Here is a 6000-nt window from a genome sequence, read left to right as displayed (position 1 = left end):
GTCAAGATCCAGTCAAGTTGACAGTAATGATTAACCATCATAGTTACTAAGCCTGTAATTTTCCCAACATGCCATGGAGGATACTGTAGATTTTTTTTTTTTTAAAGTATATCTGTCATTTTCCCAGCCAGAGCATTGCAATGGTAGGGGCCCCAGATAGGGGCCGGGGAAGCTGCTGCTGTGGGTAACCACAGTCTCCAGGGCATGTAGCAGGCCTGGTACCCTCCAGGGGAAGAACAACAGACCGGCTCCCAGAATTCTCAGCAAGGGCTCGCAGTCAGGGCACGTGTGACTTCAGCGGTCAGGTGGCAGCAGTAGTATGTGCGTGGACAGTGCGAGTAAGCCTCTCATGCCCCAGAGTGGAGAGATGACAGAAGAGGACCCACACGGCACGGCATTGCATGTTGTGCTCTCTACGCTGCTAACTGCATGGCGATCCAAAGGCTGCGCCCAGTGAGATAAGGACGAACAGTGTATCTTGTCGCTTTCACTTTGCATTCAGAAAAGTAACTCGTAGGGAGAGTAGAGAGTAGGTAGTCAGAGGCGAGCATATGTAAGATATGTGTGCATGTATGAGCATAGTCTACCTACATCTGGATGAATGTAAGGAAAATGCACAGGTTATTATGTGTTCATCCCAACACTGACAAAACACCTAAGCTGAAAGGTGGTTTCAGAAGTTTCAGTCCATGGGGTCAGGCAGAGGGGAGGGTGGGTGGTCTCTGGGACAAGGTGGTTGCTAAAAACTCAAAGTTTTCATGGAAATGCTCAGGGTAGGCTGCTGGGTGTAGTGGAAGGATGCTAGAGACAGTTGTCCTGAAACACAGGTGAATCTGGACAAGTCAACTGTGGCCTTGCTTCCTCATCTAATAAAGAGAAGTGGACCCAGGACCTACCGCAGTCCTTCTAGCCTTTGTTCGTGTGATTCAGCCCAGCTCAGTTATCTGAAACTTATTTTCAGGGTGCTCTTTGGGGGTCCCCACTCTTCTGGGGAACTGAAGAGACTTAAAATTAAATTAAACCCATAGAGAAGAATTAATAAAAGCAAATCAGAAAACTTCATTGGCAAGCAAACTCTTGGTGACTCTTCTCAGTGGAGTAACACGACAATAGCCCTCCGAAAGGAAAGGAAACGAAATGCATAGCTTTGCTTCTGTGCCTTTACAACTTTACAACCTTGAGGCTAGTGTGAGCAAAGTCCATCTGAACAAAAATCTCAGACCCGGTATCATTGCTCCAACCCAAGTAAACATTTCCTATGTAATGATGTCCTCATGGATTGGCTGCCAGCTTGACTTACTGAATCTGGGGGGGGGGGGGACGGTGACGGTGCCAGGGACAAAGTACTGCCCTCGGGAAATGAGCAGAGCAAAATGCCTGCGTGCTGTGACTCCCATGAGCTAATTAACTGGCTTTGGAGAAGCACTTGGGATCTTGACAAGCCTTTTAAAGATGTGTAGGGTGGGGGCGGGAAAATGATGTTGATTCCAGGCAAACACCCATTGCATTTGTTGCTTCTCTTCAAACTGTTAGGATCTACTTGGTCATTTTTAGTTTCCCTTTCTAAGGAATCTGGCAATAAGTGGCCTGACGACTAGGTCCCTCAAGCAGATGATTCCAGCTTGTAGTTTAGGACTCACAAAAACTAAGGACAGCCAATGACCTTGAGGGATGAAAGTCATAGAAAGAAAGGAGAGTCCGTTGTAAGAACACCCTGGAGACAGGAGGGTGCTTGGATGCCGAAGGGCATCTTGGGTGCAGTAAACTAGGTTCCTAGCAACAAGATTATCCGGTGACTCCCTGACAGAACAAGTCTATGATTCTCAATGAGAGTTTTGCAACATCTAATGAATGACTCAACCACCCTCTCTGACTCAGGATCAACCTCTGACCAAAAGGCTCTGCCTATGTTTGTTTTTGTACTGGGCAACCTCCATCTGCTTGCCACCCTGGCTATGAACTACCTTTGAGCCAAGTGCTCACCCATCAGCATGGCTCAAGAGTGCGGGAAATGGGTACAGAACCTGGCATTTGAAGCATGGCCACTGCCTCAGGTCCCCCAGCCCCAAGCATAACCCATGGAGTCCTGTGAGAGTGAGTTATCAGGAAATGTGGTGAGGAAAACAGAGAAGTGGGGATGTGGGTACAGAGGGGAGTAGGAAGAAGCGGGAGGCGACTTTAAATCCTTTCCAGGAAGAGCTCTAGAGACACTGTCACATCCCTGACTGGTGCCAATCAGAGACAGCAAAACTGGGGTACTTATGCCCTGGACTCATTTATCTTTGGTTAAGGGTTGGCCTGAGGCACAAACATCCACATAATTTCAGCTTCTCTTGTTGAGAGCAGAATAGACTTTGACATTCTGAGACTATCTTCCTACTGATGGAGGAGCCAACTGTCAAGGGTGACACATCTTTGGGAGCCTGTGTTCCCCCTAAAGGCCTCAAGAGCCTAGAGGACAGGTGTTGGAACAGTGAGTATATTGACTACATCCACCTGGAGACAGGCAGAATGGCTTTCTCTACCAAGGGTCACAGGCATGGCTGGTACCTAAAGCTGAGCCGTGTTCTCTATGTACCCTGACTCTGACAACAGCAAACTTGGTTGAAGCCTCAGCTCAGGCTGTGTTGAAAATGAGTTCTATTGGTACTGCCTTCATCTCATAGTCTGCAGAAAGAGCCAGCTGAGGCAAACAGAAGCCATCAAAGGCCATCACAAGTCAGCTAGCATGAACCAACCCCTGGCTCTTCCCAGTTTACAGACAACAGATAAATAATCTTGACAATGGTAGCAAAAATCAGTTAATTTTCTCACTAAATCACTGAGGACTGTCATGTCAAATATTTTGTAAAAAAAGAAAAATATGGACTACCCGTCCCTTCCCAATTCCACATTTGTTTCCGGGAACGTCTGTCAACCTGTGAACGTTGCTGCATAACCTGTAAATTATCAGTTTAGGACTTATGACTAGTGATGTTTCCTCCAATTCGGAGTTCCTGAGAGACTGGGTTTCTTTCTGGCATCTGTGCCCACCCTGGAGCTTACTCTCTCCAGGTTTGTCTCCTCTTCACCAGTGGGGAACCTCTAAGAACAGGAAGGGATCTACTCACAGTGATGCAAACACTTAATGCCTCCTTTAGAGGGGGCATGAATACGCATGTTCGTTCATTATACACTGAAATTCTATCCATAATCCTATAGTATATAATTCATAAACAATAAAACATATCAATATCTCATGTTATTTTCAGTTCTTGCTTGTGTCGCTGGCCAATGTGTAGTTGCACTTGGTGAACCAAAGAAACTTAACATGAATGGGCTGTCATATTCATTCATGGTAGCAAGGCAAAATGGAGGTATTGTGGGATCATGAATGGGCTGTCATATTCATTCATGGTAACAAGGCAAAATGGAGGTGTACTGTGGAATGAACTGGCATTCATGGAAGTGAAGCAGGTGTGTGTGATGGGATGGGTGACTGCACAACCGGATAACTCCTTTCAAGCACAGGAACTATGTCAATGGCTATAGACGTGACGGCCTTAGTTTAACCTGTTCTCCCCTTTCATGCCCTCCCCCACTCTGTCTCTTTGTACGCCGAGGTGGCCTCAAACTTGTGATCCTCTTGACTCAGAGTCCCAGCTCTGGGATTACAGTTGTGGGGTCCAGTGTTTTCTTGGTGGGGAAAATTTTGCCAAGCCTCGATGTGTGGTTTTTGATGTGTTTCCTGGCATAAACACTGCTGCCACAGTCAGTTTCGAGCCACCAGTGAAAAGTCCCTGAATTCAGAAATGGGAGACAGTATTCAGCAGCATACCTTAAGGTGATATTTCTATCAGGAGGACTCAACAGATAAAAAAATAAGTCCAAGGAAAACAAGTAACAGGGCAGGAGCCTGCCACAGAGGGCCTCTGAAAGACTCTACCTAGCAGTGTATCAAAGCAGATGCTGAGACTTACAACCAAACCTTCAGCAGAGTGCAGGGAATCATAAGAAAGAATGGGGAGTTAATATGACCTGGAGAGGACAGAAGTTCCACAAGGACCAAATATATCTGGGCACAGGGGTCTTTTATGAGACTGTTTCTCCAACCAAGGACCATGCATGGATATAACCTAGAACCTCTGCTTGGATGTAGCCCATGGTAGCTCTGTACCCAAGCAGGTACCCTAATAATGGGAACAGGGACTGTTTCTGACATGAACTCAATGGCAGGCTCTTTGACCCCCACCCCCTACCCTGAGGGAGGAGCAGCCCTACTAGGCCACAGAGGAGGACTTTGCAGCCAGTCCTGAAGATACCTGATAAACCAGGGTCAGATGAAAGGGGAGGAGGTACTTCCCTATCAGTGGACTTGGAAAGGGCAGGGAGGAGATGAGGGAGGGAAGGTGGGAGTGGGAGGGAATGAGGGAGCGTGATACAGCAGGGATACAAAGTTAACAAACTGTAACTAATATTTAAAAGATAAAAAAATATTCCTGCAAAAAAAATAAGTCCAAGGATAAAACAAACAAACAAACAAACAAAAATCCATAGCAGAGTATGCTGAAATAATCAGAAAGTGAGGCATTTCAGGTATCCATCACCATTGCACCATTGATTCAATATAGTTGATTAAAGAGTAATTTCATTTAATTAAGTTTTTGATAACAGCTGTGGTTCACAATCGGCTTACAAAAATCCTACAAATGTAACAAGACCCCAATCCAAGCCACTCTGGTCCAGTTCCAGCACTCTGTCCCTGCCTTTTATTGCCTTGCATGATGCCAAGGGCTAAAAAGCATTCAATGACATAGAGTGATGGAAAGTTGGCCATGCCAGCTCTGATTCTCTTCGATGCCCTGTCTTCATCTTACCAAATTTCCAACATCCACCCACTGGTAGCTGAACACAGATGCTTATTTGCCTAGTCACTGAAGCTCCTGTTGTAACGCATTGATCAGACACGGTGCATCTCTCCTTAGACTGATTGGTGTTGGTGTCTCTCTGCTCGGAGACACACGCTCATTTACAGTTTCCACAGAGTCCTAGACAGCAGATCACACAGTGACCTTAGAGCCTGCGATGTCTCACAGCTGACGAAGCTTCCATTCCGTCCTCTGTTTATGTTTAATAGATAGTACAAAACACAATCCAATACTATCCATTACCAGCATCTACCCCTTTATGACTTTTCCCAACATTAAAATAAATGATTTATCTTCCCCTCCCTAATTATTCCACATTATCTCTTTCAAGTTGCAGGGATCCCAGCCATAAGGCTGAAGATGAGTCACTTTTGGTTATTGTCACTGGTGAGTAATTTATGATACAGGACTATCAGTAACCAGGAGAACTCTCTAAGATGAAATCTTAGGGCAGTCCTTGATCATACAAGAAAGTCTTCAGGCATGAAGAGTGATGGACCATGTAACCGAGGCTTCTGAGGTGGTTTCGATCACCCCTCATATACCTTGCCCAATAACTTCAAAGCTGTGTTTCCCCTCCAGAGTTATATTTCTCCATGGAAAAGAAAAAGAGAAGCAAGGCCCACTGGAAGGCCTGACAGAAGTCTCCTGTTTTGCTGTGCACAGGCATCTTAACTATCTGTTTTGAGGCAAGAATGACAACAGAGCATCTGGTCAATTCTCTTCCCTTTCTAGTGGTTAGATGCCGTTAGCCCTGTGTTCACCTGGAGGTGAACTGGGGTTTATCTAGTAATACAGTGCCAGTGAGCACAAAAGGAGATGCTGGTCCCTCTTCCTCCAAGTGTGCCCATGCATCCAGTAAACGTATGTTAGATGTACACTGTGAGCCAAGCATGGTGGTGCTGAAGATAACAAGAAGGATGTGTGAGTGGAGTGGACAGCATCAGATAAAGAGGGAACACCATAGGTTTGGAGTTACGTGGGTCTAGGTTCGGTTCTGGCTCAGGCATCTAATAGGATTTTGGTTAACTTACTTGACCTGTAAACCCATGTGACGGGTCATCGTGCGAAGTACATGTGAGACAGTATGCAT

Source organism: Meriones unguiculatus, chromosome 11 (genome assembly GCF_030254825.1).
Source record: "Meriones unguiculatus strain TT.TT164.6M chromosome 11, Bangor_MerUng_6.1, whole genome shotgun sequence".
NCBI lineage: Eukaryota > Metazoa > Chordata > Mammalia > Rodentia > Muridae > Meriones > Meriones unguiculatus.
Note: the sequence above shows the minus strand (reverse complement) of the source record.